General features: G+C 43.9%; 1 long non-coding RNA gene across 2 annotated transcripts in view; it reads right to left on the bottom strand.

Moving 5' to 3' along the window:
- Positions 1–6,835: 6,835 nt before the first annotated feature.
- LOC113900733 overlaps positions 6,836–22,423 on the bottom strand; it is a 30,922-nt gene continuing 15,334 nt past the window's right edge. Inside the window, exons 1-3 of one of the 2 annotated variants that reach the window (XR_003513236.1) lie at positions 19,429–19,666; positions 7,063–7,138; positions 6,836–6,952 (exon numbers count right to left, since the gene is read on the bottom strand). This is a non-coding gene — a long non-coding RNA (uncharacterized LOC113900733). Of the gene's footprint in view, positions 6,953–7,062; positions 7,139–19,428; positions 19,667–22,423 lie in introns of those variants that run through there. The other variant, XR_003513235.1, reaches the window with a different exon arrangement.

Raw genomic sequence — 22,423 nt, forward strand, 5'->3', positions numbered from 1 at the left:
CTTTTAGTTAATGGTGTTAGACTTGGTGTTCAGGATAGAAAATAATAAATTCAGTTCTTACCATGGCACCCCACTCCAATACTCTTGCCTGGAAAATCCCATGGGCGGAGGAACCTGGTGGACTGCAGTCCATGAGGTCGCTAAGAGTTGGACACGACTGAGCGACTTCACTTTGACTTTTCACTTTCATGCATTGGAGAAGGAAATGGCAACCCACTCCAGTGTTCGTGCCTGGAGAATCCCAGGGATGGGGGAGCCTGGTGGGGGTGCTGTCTATGGGGTTGCACAGAGTCGGACACGACTGAAGCAACTTAGCAGCGGCAGCAGCACCTTGCACCACACACCAAGTAAATTCTAGATGGATTAAATGTGTGTTAGTCTCGGGGAACACATGTATACCTGTGGCGGATTCATTTCAATATATGGCAAAACCAATACAATATTGTAAAGTTAAAAAATAAAATAAAATTAAAAAAAAAAGAACATGGAATACATAATAATTCCTACATTAATAAAAATTAAGTCCCAGTAGAAAGACAAGAAAAGGAAACAGAAAGGCAATTCACAAAAGAAGAAATTTAAATGGCCACTAAATTTAGCTAAAGTTAGTCACCTTCACTAGGAAATACAGATGGCCTATAGGCACATGAAAAGATGCTCAACACTGCTATTTATTAGAGAAATGAAAATCAAAACTACAACAGACAAGGTCATTACATGTAAAACAAAATTAAAAATAAAACAAAATAAAATGCAAAAACAACAGTGTCATTCCCATCACACCAGTCAGGATGGCCATCATTAGAAAGTGTGCAAACAACAAATTCTGGAGAGGGTGTGGAGACAAGGGATCCCTCCTACACTGTTGGTGGGAATGTAGGCTGGTGCAGTGGGAACAGTGTACACTGTGGAGAACAGTGTAGAGGTCCCTCAGAAAACTAAAGTCAGAATCACCACGTAACCCAGCAATCCCACTCCTGGGCATATACTCAGACAAAACTATGATTCAAAAAGACAGGGCTTCCCTGGGGGCTCAGTGGTAAAGAATCCTGCCAAGGTAGGAGACACAGGTTCGATCCCTGATCTGGGAACGTCGCACATGCTGAGGGGAAGCTAAGCAGCCACTGAAGCCTGCACACCCTAGAGTTTGTGCTCCACAACAAGAGGAGCCACGGCAGTGAGACGCCTGTGTGGCACAACTAGAGAGTGGCCCACGCTCACCGCAGATAGAGAAAGCACCCATGGCAATGAAGGCCCAGCACAGCCAAAGACAAATAAATAAAATTTTATATGTAAAAAATTCTATGATAAACCATAATGGTAAAGAATATTTTTAAAAAGAATGTATATATTATATAACTCAATGTATATGTATAACTGAATCAATTTTCTGTCCAACAGAAATTGACAATGTAAATCAACTATAGTTCACTTAAAAAATAAAAATCTTTAAAAAGAAAATAAAGTTGCAAAAATGTTCTAAGGTACCAGCTTCGCTATTGAACATGTCCTATTTGGAGTATCCTGGATGAAGAGAGAAATCCCACTTCCATCTTTGGATAAATTGAGTATCATCCTGAAGAAAACACTTTTTACACTGGCTCAAAACAAGTACCAGTCATCTTGCCTAGACATAAGACCATGTCTGTTTTTGTCCCTTGTTTCTGCATCCAGTGAACACTCTTCTCCCAGGCTGGGCAAGGCCTTCGGACACTTGAGGCCTCTCACTAGGCCTAGGCCACCAGCTCTTGGGGGAGAGGTGGGGAGAGTAAGTACCATCAATTGCTTAGTGTGGTTTCCTCTCTCCCTTGCAAAGTAAGTCTTTCAAGCTGATTATCAGTATGGAAGCCCTGCTTTGCAACTTGGTATGTGCTGGGTCTCCATTTTTAGAACATAGTTCTGGTTTAAGGGTTTTTTTAAGGGTTTTTTTTTTTAAGGGTTCCCAACTTGGAGCGCTTTCTGGCTTGCTTCTCCTCCAGGGTTTGCTCCCATCCCCTGAATCAGGGGTGACTCCATGGGTGTGTGAGCTGAGGGCCCAACTCTCAGATTTGGCTGTGGCTACTCTCTTGAAATATCTCATAAAGTTATCTTCGAATTTGTGTTTTGTAAGCAAAGTCTGATGACTCTAACAGCAGAGAACACACACACACACACACACACACACACACACACACACACACACACACACAAGCCAGCCTGTGGGCACAGCAGGCAATGTGCTGAAGGGACAGCCAGGCCCAGATTTAAGCTCAGGTTAGTGACAGTGGTGGTGGCAACAGCAGAAGCGTTGATGGTGGCACTGGCCACAGCCCCAGAAAAGGGAGAAGCTCCTCGTGGGAGCCATGGGAGTCTAGTGAAACCACCAGAGCCAGTCTGAGCTCTGGGATGGGAACTTCCATTGCTCAGGCAATAAACTATGACAGTAAATTATTACAAAATAAAATTTAAAAAAAATAAATAAATAAAATTGTGCACATGGACATTGCAATAAAACCTATCAGGAAGTTATTAGAATTCTTTAAATAGTTCAGAATCTCTAGTTTTGAAAAATATAACAGCACTGCAAAGCAAATATCCACAGACTTGGAAAGTAAATTTAAAGACCACTGCATTCAACAGAAAGGACATTTTCATACAGTGCTTCAGATTATCCAATTATTAACAAGAAAGACAACTTAGAGTTTTTATTATAATGGAAGATAAAGCAATAGAATGCATAAATAAGCATTTTAAATTATACACAAATCATGAAACTGCTTTCAATTTCTTGTTCAACCTCTGCAAGTTACCAGAAATACTAGAGAAACATTAAAATGCCATTGTGTAAATTTATATTTAAAATTAAATTCAGACTTAACATGAAGCTGATCGTCAGCTCTAGATGTACTAAAATTTATTCTTTGTAGTAATTTGCTGTATTTTTTCAGTCTCTAAAATACAAATAACCTTTCCAGTAACAGTTGTACCAGGAGAAGGATCCTTCTCAAAACTAGCAATTATTAAAAATTATTTAGTATCTTGCATTTGCCAAGAGTGACTAAAGTCACTTTCAATTATATCAATTGAAAATGAAGCTGCTAAAAGTACAACTTTTGATGACCTAAGAAATAAATTTGCAAAAAAGCGAACCAGTAAATTCTATGGTCAAGTTATTGCATTAATAAAACGTTATTTACTATATTATATGACACTAGAAGTGTATTTTTGTATTTGTAAGTTTTTATTCTGTTATTTATGTGACATTATTATGCTTATTAGTTTTATAAGTAATAAGATCCTTTTAAAAGAAAAAGTTTTATATTTTAGTACCTTTAATCGCACTTTTCTTCCCTACTTTTTGGACAAGAGTCTCACATTTCATTTTGCACTGGGTCTTCCAAATTATGTAGCCACTCCTACCCTGGATCATTTTCTAGAGGTGAGCCAGCCACCACCACCCTTTGTAGAGAAGACCAGTCTACTAGCTCTTAGGCAGCTGGTCTTGGGAAGCAAAATGACCCATTTAGAGATGGACTGGGGACCTTGTGTGCTGATTACACAAGCCCACAGCTGAGCAAAGGCAAAATAACGCACAGGCCAGTCAGAGGCCTCTTCTCTGTTACCATGGTAGAATCGCCAGCCCTCATACATAAGCTCTGCAGCCAGCTATGACTGAAAGCATCACCCCAACCTCCCTCGCCTTCAATGTCTTGTCCTTCTCTGACGAATATCTGCATTTCTCTGGGGACACACTGTGAAGTAAGACTGAAGTTCCGCTGAGAAGACTCAGCATGGGATATGTTGCCTTTTCATTACTCAGACCCCAACAGCCAGTTTCTCAGCCTTTCCCTCTAAATGCTATTTGGTTATTCCTGTTAGATACACAGAAGCTGTCACAGGGGCACTTCACCAAGGCTGTCAGTGGAATCCTGGCAGTGGAGGAAAGCCCTGCAGGCACTTGAGGCTGAGTCATCCTTCGAGTGAGGAGGAGTTTGGGACAGGAGCCGCCCCAGGTGATGCTCCACTGTACTTTGGAACGAGGTAGGACAAAGAGATTCTACTAACACAGTGATGGATCACCTTTGCACTGCTTCATTTCACTTCATACAAACCACTTTGGCAACTTTCATAACAACACAACCACACATAGGATTGTACTCGGGCCACCTGAATCCTTCTCCAATTTCTACTACTGTACAGTTTGACAACGTGATCATTTCCTGCCCTGAGCTGTTTTCTGTTTCTGTTTTCTGTGTCTGTTTTTTCTGTTTCTGTTTTCTGTTTCCAAGGAGCTTGTGCATCACAAGCTCCTTGAGGACAGAGACCATGTCTTCTCCTGAGCCTCCAAGTATAACAATAATGCTATCGTTTCTAGAACACTAACAGTTCACTTTCTCACCTACTAACTCATCAACCCTCACAGCACGTACTGCCCCCCAAGCCAGGATGATGCTCATTTTATAGAGGAGATGATCAAGACCCTAGAAGATCACTGGTTTGCCCATAGCTCCACAGCTGCGAAAGAGCCCAGTCACAGACCTGAGTGACTCAGATCACAGCACCTTTGGGGAGGGGGCCATCTCTACTAGGGCAGGCTCACTCCTTACGCACACTGTCTAGCACAGTGTGCTACAAATGTGGATGCTTACTGACAAACAATTAATCTCAAAAATACACAAGCAACTCCTGCAGCTCAATTCCAGAAAAATAAGCGACCCAGTCCAAAAAATGGGCCAAAGAACTAAACAGACATTTCTCCAAAGAAGACATACAGATGGCTAACAAACACATGAAAAGATGCTCAACATGAGTCATTATCAGACAACTGCAAATCAAAACCACAATGAGGTTACCATCCCACACCAGTCAGAATGGCTGCTATCAAAAAGTCTAGAAACAATTAATGCTGGAGAGGGTGCGGAGAAAAAGGAACCCTCTTACACTGTTGGTGGGAATGTAAACTAGTACAGCCACTATGGAGAACAATGTGGAGATTCCTTAAAAAATTGGAAATAGAACTGCCATACGACCCAGCAATCCCACTGCTGGGCATACACACTGAGGAAACCAGAATTGAAAGAGACACATGTACCCCAGTGTTCATCGCAGCACTGTTTACAATAGCCAGGACATGGAAGCAACCTAGATGTCCATCGGCAGATGAATGGATAAGAAAGCTGTGGTACATATACACAATGGAGTATTACTCAGATTTTAAAAAGAATGCATTTGAATCAGTTCTGATGAGGTGGATGAAACTGGAGCCTATTATACAGAGCGAAGTCAGAAAGAAAAACACCAATACAGTATACTAACACATATATATGGAATTTAGAAAGATGGTAACGATGACCCTATATGCGAGACAGCGAAAGAAACAAATGTAAAGAACAGACTGTTGGACTCTGTGGGAGAAGGCAAGGGTGGGATGATTTGAGAGAAGAGCATTGAAACATGTATATTATCATATGTGAAATAGATTGCCAGTCCATGCACGCCAGTCCATGCTTTAGTGCCTGAGGCAGGGTGCTCAGGGCTAGTGCACTGGGATGACCCAGAGGGATTGGATGCAGAAGGAGGTGGGAGGGGGGGTTCAGGATGGAGAACAGATGTATACCCATGGCTGATCCATGTCAGTGTATGGCAAAAACCACCACAATATTGTAAAGTAATTAGCCTCCAATTAAAACAATAAATAAAAAATTTAAAATGCTACTAAATGATAAAAATTAAAAAAAAAAAACAAACAAATATGGATGCTTGAGTGAGACCTTGTGACAACAGATGCTTTCACGTTTACCATCAGAACCACAACTCTATGTCTGTTTTTTCTACTACTTGACAGCACATCCTCAAAATCTCTCTCTTATGAAGCTTGCCTGCACTGTTCTGGGACTGCTGAGCATGTCAGGGGCTTTGGGCAGGAAGGCATGGGACTCTCCATGACTCAGTCTTCCCAGTGGCCTCATGCTTCCTGCACCCTCCCAGGATGGAGCGGACAGCAAGAGCAGCTTGAAGGCCTCTGTCTAGACTTGCTTCATGGCAGTGGTGACCATCCACAAGCTGTGGCCTCTTTTCTTTGCCCTGGATGAAGGAAGTGTGGAACTGTTGGCCTCCAGGCAGAGCCAACCCAACCTGGGCTTCTCTCCTAAGTCTCTACAGCCAAGGAAATGCTGGCCTACAGCTCACTGCGACTTTAATAAATGTCTTCATTTGTTTATAACCATGGGATGAGGAAGGCCTACTGAAGGTAGAAAAGCACCGAAGCCACAAAGAAAAAAGATTAAAAACCTGGGCCACATAATCATCCAAAATTTGGAGCCATAAAAACATCACAAAGTTAAAATAACATTTAAATGTCTGCAGCATGTAAAACAAGCTAAGGCTAATATTCAGTATGTCAATAATTCTTACAATTCATTAATAAGGTGAACCATTTAATAAAAAGGGGGAAAGAATATAAAGAGGTACTTCATAGTAAAAGAAATAGAAATGGAAAACGGCAAAGGAAAATATTCCATTTCTCACGGTAAACAAAAATACAATTAAAACACTAAAATGTTATAGTTCATCAAACTAGCAAACATTAAAAAAAACAGGTAATATCCAGTGTTGGAATTTCAGTTTGACCTACCAAGAAAAAAAGAAGACAAAGAATTCAAATAAATAAAATTATAAAGGAAAGAGGAGACATTACAAGTGATACCACAGAAATACAAAGGATCCTAAGAGACTACTATGAACAACTGTGCTGTATTCAGTCGCTCAGTCATGTCTGACTCTTTGTGGCCCCATGGACTGCAGCCTACCAGGCTTCTCTGTCCATGGAATTTCCCAGGCAAGAATACTGGAATGGATTGCCATTTCCTACTCCAGGGGATCTTCACAACCCAGAGATCGAGACCACATCTCTTGCTTTGGCAGACAGTCTCTTTATCACAGTGCCACGTTATAGCCCAGCAAATTGGACAACCTGGAATAAATTGATAAATATACAACCAATCAACACTGAATCATGAAGAATTAGAAAATCTGAACTGCTGGTAATGAATAAGGAGATTAAATCAATAATTTAAAACTTACCAACAAAGAAAAGTTCAGGACTAGATAGCTCCACTGGTGAATTCCAATCCTTTTTAAACTCTTCCAAATAATTGACCTGAATAGAATTCCAAAGAAGACATATAAATGGCCAAGTAGTACATGAAAAGGTACTCAATTATCAGGGAAATGTAAATCAAAACTACCATGAGATATCATTTAAATCTGTTAGAATGGTTATTCTCAAAAAGACAGGTGATAAGACAAATACTATATAATCTCACTTACATGTGGAACCTAAAAAAGCCAAACTCATTGAAACAAAGTAGACTGGTGGTTCCAGGGGCTTACAGGGTGGGGAAAATGAGGAGATTTTGGTCAGAATATAAACTATCAGTTGTAAGAGGACTGAGTTCTAGGGATCTAATGTACAGCATGGTGACCATAGTTCAGTTCAGTTCAGTCACTCAGCCGTGTCCAACTCTTTGCGACCCCATGAATCGCAGCACGCCAGGCCTCCCTGTCCATAGCCAACTCCTGGAGTTCACTCAGACTCACGTCCATCGAATCAGTGATGCCATCCAGCCATCTCATCCTCTGTCGTTCCCTTCTCCTCCTGTCCCCAGTCCCTCCCAGCATCAGAGTCTTTTCCAATGAGTCAACTCTTCGCATGAGGTTGCCAAAGTACTGGAGTTTCAGCTTTAGCATCATTCCTTCCAAAGAACACTCAGGGCTGATCTCCTTTAGAATGGACTGGTTGGATCTCCTTGTAGTCCAAGGGACTCTCAAGAGTCCTCTCTAACACCACAGTTCAAAAGCATCAATTCTTCCATAGTTAACAATACTGTATTACATACTTGTAAGTTGCTAAGAGTAAATCTTTATATGTTCTCACCATAACAACAATAACAAAATAGTAACTATGTGAGGTGATAGTTGTGCTAACTAACCTTATTGTGATAACAATTTCATAATCTTTGTGTATCAGATCATCACTTGTATACCTTAAACTTACAGAATATTATACATCAATTATATCTCAATAAAAATAGAAGGAAAGAGAAAGAAAATATCCAGTGTTGGGAGTTAGGAGGGCAGTTATGTCGGATCAAATTTTAAAATATGCTGTGCTCCTTGACTCAGCATTCTAACAGTTAACCTAGAGAAATGTATGCACAGAGAAGAAATGTTTAAAAGCACAGACAGAAATGTTAATCACAACACTGTTTATCAAAGCATACCACTGGGAAAAGAAGTCCTCTAGTAAAGGTGTGGCCTAATAAGGCAGGAGATAGTCATCTCAGGGAATGTCACACAGCCATTAGAAAGAACAGATGAAAATGATATGCTGAGCACTGACATGGAAAGGTTTCCAAGACACAGGAAGTGAAAAACAGTGAGCTGCTTATCAATACGCATGGTGTAATCTATTCCTATTTTAAACATGTAACCCTGTGAAACCACCCATTTTTATATGTACATACATGTCTGCATAAATGCATAGAAATACATCTGGAAAGTTGTCTCTGGGGAGCAGAGTGGGTTTGTCTCCAGGTAGCCCAGTGGAGAGGCTCTTGCTCTGGCTATTCTGCTGGTTGATATTTTTACAAAAAGTATGTATTCACATATTACTCCTGCAATTTTAAAGTAGAAAAGATCTAGCATAGGCCCAGGGTTGCTGAAGAGCAGACCTATAAAATCCATTAGGTCTGCCTTCCCTCTGGGGGCCCACAAAGACTGACCAGGGTCTGGAGATGGAGAGTGAGGTAGAGAAAAGCAGTGCCAGCCCCACCCACGTGCCAGTGAGTCCCCTGACTTGGTGATTTTATTTTCCGCTGTGTCTCAGGTCAGGTCCCTTGAGAAACAGACTCTGAGACATCTGCACACAAGAGGTTTACTGAGAAGAGCTCTTGAGAACAACACCTCTGGGAAAGAAGACAGGACTGAGCAGAGGGAGAGGCTGGGCTATGTCGCAACAAAGGCCTGAGCAGACCCAGAAGCAGCTCTGGAGCCAGAGGGTTCTTCAGAGGTGTCCCCGCGTGGGGGCAGGGGGCTGGGCCTTTGCACCTCCTTCTTCACAGACCAGTCACTGGATGTGGGCTGCCTCTGGGAAGAAGTGAAACTTTGGCCAAAGCAGCCCTCTTCAGCTGAGGGGCCGATTCTGGGATAGACCCAGCTATGGGCAGCAGCTGGAGGAATGAACACCTCAGTCCTGAAGGGGAGTCTAGGAAGTGCACCATGTCTTGGGGAATCTGGAGCTAAGGGAGCATTTGTCTCAACGCTGATTCCTTCAAAGATGTCAGGTTGCAAAAATGAGGGAAAAATTCAGATGGACCTAGCACCAGTGCTAAGCCCCTAACCTGCACTGTCTTCTTTAAACCTCACAAGTCTGGGGTGAGTACCAATATTCTGTTTTACAAGTACTAATATAATTTGGTTTATAGATGAAATTGAAGAAATTATACAAAAATTATACAATGCAGAGGAACTTGAAAGCTCAAAGAAGTGAAGTAATTTGCCAAAGGTTATAGAGCTGTTGAGTAACACAGAAAGGTTTCAGGCTAGGTCTGGCAGAGTCCAGAGCCACCAAGAGGGGAGGTGGTTTACGAAGACTCAAAACGCTCAGCCAGGACAGAGAAAAATAAGAGCAACAACTGAGAGGCGTCAAGAAGGTAATTAGTGCCATTCTTCGGAATAGCAAGTTGGAAAAGAGATGTCCAGGTGCCACACAGAAGTCCTGGGCCCCTTCATTGTATAAAGAAAATCAAGTATGTAATTCTCTACATATTGTATGATGCTAAAGTTAGCATGTTTTAAAACATGCAAATCAGTCAGTCAGTTCAGTCACTCAGTCGTGTCCGACTCTTTGCAACCCCATGAATCGCAGCATGCCAGGCCTCCCTGTCCATCACCAAACTCCCAGAGTTCACCCAAACTCATGTCCATCGAGTTGGTGATTCCATCGAGTCGGTGATGCCATCGAGCCATCTCATCCTCTGTCGTCCCCTTCTCCTCCTGCCCCCAATCCCTCCCAGCATCAGGGTCTTTTCCAATGAGTCAGCTCTTCGCATCAGGTGGCCAAAGTATTGGAGTTTCAGCTTTAGCATCAGTCCTTCCAAAGAATACCAGGACTGATCTCCTTTAGAATGGACTGGTTGAATCTCCTTGCAGTTCAAGAAGAGTCTTCTCCAACACCACAGTTCAAAAGCATCAATTCTTCGGTGCTCAGCTTTCTTCACAGTCCAACTCTCACATGCATACATGACTACTGGAAAAACCATAGCTTTGACTAGATGGACTTTTGTTGGCAAAGTAATATCTCTGCTTTTGAACATGCTATCTAGGTTGGTCATAACTTTCCTTCCAAGGAGTAAGCTTATTTTAATTTCATGGCTGCAGTCACCATCTGCAGTGATTTTGGAGCCCCCAAAATAAAGTCTGACAATGTTTCCACTGTTTCCCCATCTATTTCCCATGAAGTCATGGGACCAGATGCTATGATCTTAGTTTTCTGAATGTTGAGCTTTAAGCCAACTTTTTCACTCTCCTCTTTCACTTTCATCAAGAGGCTTTTTACTTTCTGCCATAAGGGTGGTGTCATCTGCATATCTGAGGTTATTGATATTTCTCCTGGCAATCTCGATTCCAGCTTGTGCTTCTTCCAGGCCAGCGTTTCTCATGATGTACTCTGCATATAAGTTAAATAAGCAGGGTGACAATATACAGCCTTGACATACTCCTTTCCCTATTTGGAACCAGTCTGTTGTTCCATGTCCAGTTCTAACTGTTGCTTCCTGACCTGCATATAAGTTTCTCAAGAGGCAGGCAAATATTTACTATTTATTATTAATATTTACTATTATTTATTATTGATATATATTAATTTTAATACAAACAAATAAGTATAAAGACATGTAGGAGAGAAACCCCTGTGGGGTGATGGGGGCTGGATAAGAAGCCATTTAAGAAGCTTCCATATATATTCATATCATACTAATTCTTAAACTGGGTGAGAAGTACAACAATATTTATTATATAATTGTCTCTACAAAAGGTAGAAAGGATAATTTAATACCTTTTGGATTGTGAAACAGTTCATAAAATTGTTTTTCCAAAAGGAAAGTGTTCAGATAAGAAAGCTTATAATAGCTAAGCACATTATTTAAACTTGTACTTGGTATTTATTTATTTTAATCCTTACTCTAATTTGAGGTGTTATATGACTTAAAAATAGAAGGTGCATATTAATAAATGTGCAGATCCTTTAACAAAGACTTATCATTGAAAAATCCTGCTGAGTGTGTGCAAAGGATGGCCCATGTGTCAAGTCTTTAACCCATTCTAATGATGTACCTATTACCCACCTGGATCTTTTATGGAAATAGGATAAAAATACACACAGGATTGACATGTAATGTACACACCAGATTGACAGGCCTTGTTCTTCAGTCTGCAGGTGTTCACACAGGAAGCCAATGCCCGCCCTCCCCCACACACCGTGATGCATGTGATCCACAGCCCTTTGTTCTGTCACAGTCTGCCCCTGTGCAGGGCACAGTACATTAGGTTTCTTGTCTCCAAATACACGGGTTCCACCTGCCTCACCAGCTGCCCAGGGTCTCCTCTAATCCCTAAGCACATCCCTAGCTCTCCTGGGCTACAGATGACCCAGCTTCCTCCTCTTAGGATTGCATGGCAGAAGTGCTCGAGGTAGCATTCCTGCATGAGGGACAGTGGAGAAGGGGGTGCAGAAACTAGAGGTGAAGAGCATACCCCACGCTGCTCTTGGGGAGTAAAAGCCCAGAGACACCTGGATCTCTGAGGCAGCCTATTCCTGTAAAAATCTGGAGTGTTGGGGACACCAATTCCCTTGTCTCCTTGGGGCCTCTGAGTTCCCGTGCGGGCCCCTCGGGGAAACTGGCTGGGAACCACACTGTTACTTGTGGCGTCTGGCTCAGCATGCGCCAATCACCCACAAGCCAGTGAGCGCCGTTCAGGACAACAGGAAATAACCTCCAAGCAGACGGCTCACAGACCACAATCAAGACAGCAGTTTTTAAAGTGTTTTTTAAAATATTTTGTAAAGCTCCAATAATTCTTTTACTGATTCAAACAAACCAATGGAAAAAAAAAGATTAAATCAACCAGGAAAACTGAACACATCATTATCTAATATTTTTTTAAGCTACTGTTAATTGTATTGGGTGTGCTAATGGTCTTATTTTGTTCTTTCAGAAGTCCTTACCTGTTAGAAATACTTATTCAATATTTATCCATAGAATGATATGACATTAGGAATTTGCTTTAAAAACTGCCAACAAAACAAAGTAGTGGTGGGAGGAGTGAATAAAACAAAACTGGCAGTACGTTCATTGCTGAAGCCAGGTGGTGGGTGCATGGGTCTCCTTGTCCTACACTTTTGAGTGTGTTTGAAGACTTTAAAAAATTTAAAACTGAGATCTTTAGTTTCTCACCACATATAGATACCTTTTTTGTTTCCCTTTCTCTGCCTTTTTTCACTTACAAATGTAATATATTCTTATAAAAATGTCAAGCAATACAAGCACTGTAAATCCACTTTTCATTAATACAAGTAAGAACTATGTCATGTGTTTCTTTTCACTTTCCTGGTGGCTCAGTGGTAAAGAATCTGCCTTCCAATGCAGGAGATGTGGGTTCAATCCCTGGGCCTAGAAGATCCCCTGGAGAAAGAAATGGCAACCCACTCCAGTATTCTTGCCTGGAGAATCCCATGGACAGAGCAGCCTGGTGGGGTGCAGTCCATGGGCTCGCAAAGAATCAGACATGACTGAGCAACTAAGCACAAACAACAAAACTTCCTTATGCAGGACTCTGCCCAGCGCTGGTGTGTGCTCCATTTAATGCAGTTAGGATCATTGTTCCTCACACGAGCCCAGAAGGGACCTTTGAAGTTGTCTACTCTGATTCCTTCATTGCACAGATGGGGAAACTGACACCCTGAGGAGAAGGTAAGTTGGTCAGTGTCCCTGAGCTAGTTAGTGGCAAAATTATAAAAATCTCTCACAATCCTTGAGGCAACCTTTGCTGGGTAACTCTCAAGGAGACCCCTCAACCATAGGGCTGGTAAAGCCCCCATTTGTTCTGTCACCAGCACTGCCCATTCCCCCCACCCTTCTGACTTCTTCTGGACAGAAGCTGGGGGCATGAGAGGGCAGATCCCAGACTGAAAGAAGGCCTGGGTGAGCTGCAAGCCCACTCTGCACCAGCACTCTCCCCAGCTCAGCCCCACTCACTCCACCTCTCAGGGGCTGATGCTCACCCAGTGGGTGCCCTCCTTAGCTCCCACAGCCCCTCTTCCGACTCCACACCCGCCCCCTGCATGCAGTCAGTGAAGTAAACTTGCAATCTGATGCAAAAGGGAAAGTAAGAATGTGTTCTCTTAAAGCAAACAGTTGGGCTACTTGTCAGGCTTAAACAGAGGGTGGAGTGGCAGATGGGAATTCACACAAAATCCTAGGTTTATGATCTAGATTCATGAGATCCATTCTCTGATCCAGAACCCCACAGGACCCAAGATCTTCAGGGGCACAGAAAGGGCCAGCTCAAAACTATTCAGCTGCAGATTTGAGTTATTGACCCAGAACTCACCCAATCTGAGCCGAGGAGAGGGGGTTTCACTGGAGGGTCTAGATCTGTGCTATCAGCGCAGTAGCCACTGGTTACATGTGGCGACTGAACACTTGAAATATCCAGTCCCGAGTAAGATGTTCAGTCACTATGAAATACACACCAGATTTCAAAAACAGTACAAAAATAAGAATGTAAAAAGATCTCATTAACAATTTTTATGTTGATATGTTAAAATGATGAGTGAGTGATAGTCGCTCTGTCGTGTCTGACTCTATGACTCCTTGGAAAGTAGCCTGCCAGGCTCCTGTGTCCATGGAATTCTCCAGACAAGAATACTGGAATAGATTGCCATTTCAGTATTTTGGATATATGGGGTTAAAATATATTATATAAGTTATTCTGTTTCATTTCTATCACTTTACTGAAATATACTGGACATGCAATCAACTACCTGTATTTAAAGTGTTATTTAAAGAGTCCAGTTTGACATGTATATACTGGGAAGCCATCAGTACACCAATATAATGAACATGTCCATCACCCCCCCAAAAGGTTTCCTCATGCCCCTTTGTTGTCCTGCCTTCCCACCCCTCATCCTAAGATAATTACTGATATTCATTCTGTCTCTATAGAATAGTTTGCGTTTTCTAGAATTTTATGTAAGTGGAACCAGAGAGTATGCATAATTTTTTACTGCTTTCACTCAGCATAATTCTTGTGAGATTCATTCATGTTGCTGCATATATCAGGAGTTCATTTTTTCACATTGCTAAGTAGTATTTCGTTATATAAATCTATCATAGTTTTTTGTTTGTTTGTTTTTTTATCCATTCACCTGTTGATAGACATTGGGGTTGTTTCTAATTGGGTGCTATTCCAGATAAAGTGGGCTTCTCAGGTGGCGCTAGTGGTAAAGAATCCACCTGCCAATTCAGGAGACACAAGAGACTAGGGTTCGATTCCTGGGTTGGAAAGATCCCCTGGAGTAGAAAATGGCACCCATTCCAATATTCTTGCCTGGAAAATTCCATGGGCAGAGGAACCTGGCAGGCTAGAGTCCATAGGGCCACAAAGAGTCTGACATAACTGAGTGACTGAGCACAGCACAGATAAAGTAGCTAGGAACATTTGTTTATCTGTTTCTTATAACTTTCACTTTTTAAAAATATGTCAACTACGAAATGTAAAATGTGCTCATGTTGTATTTCTATTAGACAGGGCACACCTAGATTCTCTTCTCAGCCCTCTGCTTTCCTGGCTTGGGCCAACTGCCTGCTTAATTTGTGTTTAATTCAACCAGCTGGTGCCCTGGGCCAGGTGTGGAGCCAGAGCAGAGAGGTGAAGGGCCCAGGGAGGGGGGGGGACCCTGAATACATCACTGCTGTGTGCCCTCCTGGCCTTTCCAGGGACTGCCTCAAGGCACTGGTGATGGGACATGGAGGAGGGAAGCAGATGCATAAACGGTCACCTTGAATTCAAAATCAGAAGCCAGAAAGAGCTGCATAAAGGCTCAGTTGATGTAGAGGAGGAGGCACGTGTGTCTAGGGAGTCTGGGAAGGTTTTCCTAGGAGACGACACTGGCACTGGGTCTTGGAGGGAGAGAATTCACAAACCAGAGTAGGGGGAGGAGTTTCTAAGTACAAGAGAAAGCTCTGAAATTCCCTGGAGCAAGGCTGGTGCCATGGACTGGGAACTCTGGACAGAGAGGAGGGCATGAGATGAAGGTGGTGAGAGCACAGGCTGGAGAGGGGCTGGCAGTCAGAATGAAGGGTCTGCTCCGCCATGCAGAGCATCCATGCAGTGATACTCACAAGCTAGGGAAGAGAGCCAGGCCAGAAGGCACTTTAGAAAAACCCCAGGGTCGGGGAAGAAAACAGGAGTGATGACTACTTGGGCAGTGCCGGTGTACAGACAAGGACTAAGTTCTGGAGAGTTCAGAAGCTGATTGAACACGAATTGGCAACTAGCCCTATGTGAGGCCCACAGAAGAGCACCACCCTGGGGTCCCCTACAGCTGGGCTCTGGGGTAGAAGTCATCCTCTCCTGCATAGATTCTGGCTACAACACCCCCCAAAGGTGTCCCTCTCACCCTGTCAAGACCACCCACCCCACTGCTGGTACACAGAGATTTAAACTCCACAAGTGTCTCCTAGCAGTTCCCCCTGTGGCTTTCTACCACCTATAAGATGAAATCTCACTTCCTTAAATGTTCATGAAGCCCTGGGCAAGCTGGGCCCACCTACCCACATGCGCAAGTACACATATGTACACATATGTTCGTGTACACACACATACACGTACTCATACACACCAGAGCCCTGGCTTTCCAACTCCATGATCTCTTGGCGTGAGGGTCTTGTCACATGGCTTCGCCCAGACTGAACACAAAACCCTTCTCCTTCCAGGCATGGTTTAGGCTCCTGAGGCCTTCCGACTCCTGCATCCGAGGCACGCTGTGCAGCTCTAACCTCTTCCATGCTCACTAAACTGTCACTTCTTGAGGGCAATGTCTAAGTCTTTTGTTTCTGGAACTGGATTGCTGGAAATAGATGTGAGAATAACCTGGTGCTGGCAGTAATTGCCTTGGGAAAGCAGAGATGAGGGCAGAGCCCCAAGACAACACTCCAGGCAACAGAATTTCTGACCCAACGCAACATGGAAAGAGGGTCAGAGGTCATCTCTCCATTCTCTACTCTGCAAAGTCCTGGGAAGGCTTATTTTGTCAAAGGGGAAAAAGCTGTATGGAGACAAGAAAAGACAACCAGAGGTCCCTGCCATTAACATGTTAGTAATTAAGGTGACTATGATAGAATAACGGAGAAGGAAATGGCACCCCACTCCAGTACTCTTGCCTGGAAAATCCCATGGACGGAGGAGCCTGGTAGGCTGCAGTCCATGGGGTCGCTAAGAGTCGGACACGACTGAGCGACTTCACTTTCACTTTTCACTTTCATGCATTGGAGAGGGAAATGGCAACCCACTGCAGTGTTCTTGCCTGGAGAATCCCAGGGACAGGGGAGCCTGGTGGGCTGCCGTCTATGGGGTCGCAGAGTCGGACACGACTGAAGTGACTTAGCATAGCATAGCATAGCATGATAGAATAAGCGTACGTAAAAGGACAAAGAAACATTGGATATCCACCATTTTAAAAAGAGCAACAAAAAATGTGATTTACAGGTCAAGTCTGCATGAAATTAACTGAATATTTATTGAGCTCCTGCAATGTCATCAGGTCGTCCTCAAGCTGTAAATGACGCCACAAGTGAACCTAAGTTGTCCTCCCTTGTCTCCAAGTGTTACCACTCATACTAGGAAGCAAGGTCCATGCTCAGGAGGACATTTGGGGATCAACCCATCCCCAGGTGAGGAGGCCCAGTAAATCAATGTCACAGGTGTCTGGAAAGGGGCTTCCCAACTTTTCTGTGCATTTGCAGTTCCCAAAAGCAGATTCTGATCCAGTAGTTCTGGGGCTCAAGATGCTGCCTTTCTCACAGGTTCCCAGCAGAGGCCCCAGCTGTGGGTCTGGGCCCCACTTTGAATAGCCAGGGCCTTAGTGATGAAGAGAACCACGTGAGCTGGGAAAGCTCCACACACAGAACTGAAGGAGAGGGGGACTGGACAAAGCAGGGGGGCATCCGGGGAGGGCAGCCTGAACAGGGACGTGGGACAGAGGCAAGCTCACAACAGGAGAGAACCCTGGTACAGGAAGTCCATAGGCTGGAAGTGAAAATACTCATTAGCCAGTGGCAGGAGTGGGACAGGACTGAATTATGTGGAGTCTTAAATGCCACACTCAAGAGCTGCAATTTAATTCAAAAGGGGAAACTGAGCTGGAGTTGGTTCTTGAGTCATATTTAGCTGACACATTCAGGAAAAATAGAGGGAAAAGTAAGGAATATATATATCCACGCAGAGGAGGAGGTGAAATAGAACATGGTTCCTCTCACTCCTTACTTTAAGGCACTGAGGTCAGCTCTTTGTTGCCATGTTCCCACCCCTACCCTCCATCTCTTTGCCTCAATCCAGGCCCTGCCCCCTGAGTCTTTTGGCTCTAGAAGCCTTTCAAATCTCAGATGATCCATGAACATGAGGAAAGAAACCTTCTACGGTTCTGCACAGCCTTTCTTTCTCTCTGTGAATGTATAAACAATTCCACAGCACATGATAAAAGCAAGGGGAGGGGGGACTCACATTAATTTCCTTGAAGCAAATGATAAGCTGGCAGGTCTGGCTCTATGGGAGGAGATAAAAGTTCCAAACACAGCCAAGTGGCTCTCGGGATCCGAGCCTGGTACGGATGCAAATTAAAATAAAAACTATATAAACAGCCGCACAATTGCACCATTCAGGGCTCCTTCATTAGAAGCCAGCTCTCCAGCACCACTGCCCACAAAGACAACTTCTCTTTCTTTTCCCTCCTAACGAATTTCCAAGCTGATCAACAAAAGGAGGCTAAGGACAAAAGCAGTTCTAATTGATGAGGCTCTGGGGAGAGGGTCGTTGGGGAGACTCATTTTATGTGTGTAAATCAAAAAGCAAATGTGATGTGTCAGACTAGCTGAGGATGGGCCTCCCGCTGGGGATCGCGGAGGTGCCAAGTCCCTCCTCTCAAGGTTGGGCGCAGCCGGATAACAACCCAACGGTCACATGAACCAGCCAGATCTCCCAGTGCCCGAAAGAGCCAATTTCCCCAAATGCCACCTCATGCAAGAGGACCTACCCAACAGCCAGACCCAGCGTGCAACCACTCACTACTGTGGCAGCCTCTCCTGTATATTGCAGAGGACAGAGTTCACTGGCTGTATTATCATGAAGCCTCTTTAAGCTGGGGAATCACTGGTGTGAGGAAACACAGTATTACCAAAATCCACCACTTGTTGAACATTCAAGCTCCAGAGGGGATCTCTGCTCATAAACTATACGCCTCCCTGATTTTTTTTCCCACTTGGTTCGTATTTCTAATCACTTAGGCCATGCCAGAAACCTCTTCTAGTGACAGCGTCTTCAACTGTATCATTCATCCATACACCCTACTCCGCAGCCAGGAAGATTTCGTCACAGTTCCAGATCCTTTTACACTCATCCCCCCAACCCACACTCCTCCCCAAGCTTGGAATTCTCTACTATTCCCCTGCTGTCCTCCTACATCATCTTCACCTCATGAACCTCATGTTTTCTCAATAATCTTTGATCTACTCATCTCATCGGAGAAGGCAATGGCACCCCACTCCAGCACTCTTGCCTGGAAAATCCCATGGACGGAGGACCCTGGAAAACTGCAGTCCATGGGGTCTCTGAGGGTCGGACACAACTGAGCGACTTCACTTTCACTTTTCACTTTCATGCACTGGAGAAGGGAATGGCAACCCACTGCAGTGTTCTTGCCTGGAGAATCCCAGGGACGGGGGAGCCTGGTGGGCTGCCGTTTACGGGGTCGCACAGAGTCGGACACGCCTGAAGCGACTTAGCAGCAGCAGCCCTCATCTCATGGGCTATTGGGAGACTCAAATGAAATGAATGTGAAGTAACTACAAATGGCACAAATATTTATAGTTACACAGAAATGCCTTAGTTGAGGCTATAGCACTCGACCATTTAGTGACTACCAAAAATCTATTGTTAAATGAGACTTCTTTTTTTAGCCAGTAGGACAAATGAAAATTCTTGCACATCAATATCAGAAGGCACTCCCAACATTTTTAAATGATAGAAAGCCAAACAGCGAAAGCGAGCCACCCCCTATTGGTCCCTTTGTGGTTCCCCAGATTATCTCAGCAGCACGTGCCTGGTACTCACACTCTGCTTCACCCAGTTAATGCTTCTAGCCACACTGATCTGACATCAAGCCAAAGGGCTGGTGCCTGGGAGAAGCAAAGACCAAACAGCGTGCTGAGGAGGAGAGAATTTTTTTTTTTCTCCAGCTCTGGGTGTTGCTTTACTTTGCCCGTTTATGGAGGAGTCCATCATTTAGAAAATGAACTGTGTTTGCAGTCTCAGTGAGGGCAGCTGCTGTGGATGAAGGCCTTGTTCTTCCCGCTTATATCCTAAGAAGCAAAGGGGGAGCAGAGAGAGATATGAAAGGCTCATGACCAGACTGCCCTTTCTACCCTCCCCAGCCAGCTGGGTGGTCACAGAGCTCTATAGTTATTCTCTCATTTTCCCAGTTGATAAGGATAAGGGAGGTGCTATCTGCCACAGACACCCTCAGCTTTAGGAGAGGACAACCACAGCACTGGTGGGTAAGAGCACATGACCCAGCACTATTTTCCTCAACACTTCCAAGCCCTGGCTGCCCTGGACAATGCTGCTGAAAAGATAACAAGGTGGGGTTGATATGCTCAGGTCTTTTCCAAACCACACTCACATCATTACTTGTGAGAGCTTCCTACGGCTGCCACAACAAATTACCACAACCTGGGTGGCTTAAAACTACAGAAATGGAGTTTAGAAAGATGGTAACAATAACCCTGTGTACGAGACAGCAAAAGAGACACTGATGTATAGAACAGTCTTATGGACTCTGTGGGAGAGGGAGAGGGTGGGAAGATTTGGGAGAATGACATTGAAACATGTAAAATATCATGTAAGAAACGAGTTGCCAGTCCAGGTTCGATGCACGATACTGGATGCTTGGGGCTAGTGCACTGGGACGACCCAGAGAGATGGTATGGGGAGGGAGGAGGGAGGAGGGTTCAGGATGGGGAACACATGTATACCTGTGGCGGATTCATTTTGATATTTGGCAAAACTAATACAATTATGTAAATTTTAAAAATTAAAAAAAAAAAAAAAGACACCAACAGAAGTTTCCAGGTGCTGACCATTTTTTGGTCTCACATTTTCCCCTAATCTACTCCAAAGTGACTTGCTTCCCCCAGGTGAAGTGGCTGACATTTAAATGGCAGCTGCTCATACAAATAAATAAAGTTTCTATTCCTGCCAAAAAAAAAAAAAACTACAGAAATGTATTATCTCACAATTGTGGAAGCCAGAAGTTCAAAGTCAAGGTGTGGACAGGGTTGGTTCCTGCTGGAGGCTCTGGAGGAAAATCCATTCCATGTCTCCACCGGGGGCACTTGATGGCACTGCTTGGCTTGGGGCTCTATGGCTGTAATTCCTGCCTCTGAGTTCATATGACCTTTTCCTTTTTGAGTTTGTGTCCTTCTCTCTTTTGAGGACACCTGTCAGTGGACCTAGCACCCACTCTAAGTCCAAGATGATCTTGAATCTTTGTATCTGCAAAGATCTTTTTTTCCAATGAAGTCAACTTTGCAGGTTCCAGAGACACATCTTTGGGGTGACCCCTATTCGATCCACGACAAAGGGAAAGGCAGATAAGCACCTAAACAAAGGGAAAGGGAGACGAGGAGGAAACTACCCTGAAACTGTTGAAACCTTCAAGAATTCGTGGGGCAAAGTGGGGAGGGGAGTTATTCAGCCAAATTATGGTAACAAGGGCTGTGGAGTACTGAATGGACATTCAGCATGGCTGCAGTAGGGAAGAAGGGTGCCCTCCACTGAGACCACCACTGAGAGGGCACCATGCAGCTGCAACAGCAGAGTCACTGGCAAAGAGCCACCTCATCCATCCCTTGCTCCCACTTACCCACCCTCTTCCTCCTGCTTCATTTACCCCGACTGGGTAACCTATGAATCACCCGTCTTTTTTTTTAATTCCCTAGGGGATTAAGCGAGATGGCATCCTGGGCTGAGCCCTGGAAACTCTCCCAGAAGCCTGTTAATGAACTTTGCCTGCCTGCCTTGTGAAAGTCAGTCAGCTCTGTCCACTGAGAGGCTGCTCAGATGACCACACTTTCGTGCTTGGTTTGTGAACACAGATGCAGCACTTAACTGTCTTCTGCTGCTGTTCATGTTTACCAAAGGAAAAGCCCTCCAAAACTTAGTGCACAAAATCCCAATTTAAGGATCAAAAAAAGGTACACCGTGTATAAAAATTCTAAAAGATCCTTTCTCCCAGGAAGAAAATACTGAGTGAATCACCATTCCCAAGTTTCAAAGGAACAGTTCCTTAAGTTTCCCTTCAAAGAAATCCCTGCAGTGTGTAAATAGATAGAGAAGATGTGTCAGTGATAGCTACCAATAAAGCGTCTGAGTCTGAGATGTCAGGCCTTCAGTCAAGGCCATGCCTATAACACATCCTTGTACATGTGTGTGTGTGTTAAGTCACTTTAGTCATGTCCAACTCTTTGTTACCCTATGGACTGTAACCCACCAGGCTCCTCTGTCCATGCGAATTCTCCAGGCAAGAATACTGGAGTGAGTTTCCATTTCCTTCTCCAATAACATGTCCTTAGGTCTTGTTTTTAGGCCTGGAGTTCATTAACAAATTAATAGTCGAAAGTCAAACTTTTCTCTACAGTGCTAGGAAGAGGAAGTCTGGCAAATGTGGTCTGAAAAACGTCTATGGATTGGTTGAAGGGCAGGTATTTGTTGAGTGTGTACCTTGCATGGGTCACTCTACTGAATATCAAGAGTATAGCAGGGACAGAAATTCAGACATGGCCCTTCATAGAGATGGAGGAGAGGAGATGGTAAACTGACTATCACACAAGTAATTGTAGTTGAGCTAAGTGGTACAAAGCAAGAGCATGGACAGTTGTGGAATCACACACAAGGCTCTTGCATACCTAGGAGATGATATGGATGGAAATAAAGGAAATAGGTACTTTGCCCCCAGTGATGATGAAATGTCCAATGAGTCTCCTCTGAAGGTTTTATATATACTCCCTCTCCTTTCTCAAGGATAGAGATCTTGCCCCTCTAGGACCTA

This window comes from Bos indicus x Bos taurus, chromosome 11 (assembly GCF_003369695.1).
Source record: "Bos indicus x Bos taurus breed Angus x Brahman F1 hybrid chromosome 11, Bos_hybrid_MaternalHap_v2.0, whole genome shotgun sequence".
Classification (NCBI taxonomy): domain Eukaryota; kingdom Metazoa; phylum Chordata; class Mammalia; order Artiodactyla; family Bovidae; genus Bos; species Bos indicus x Bos taurus.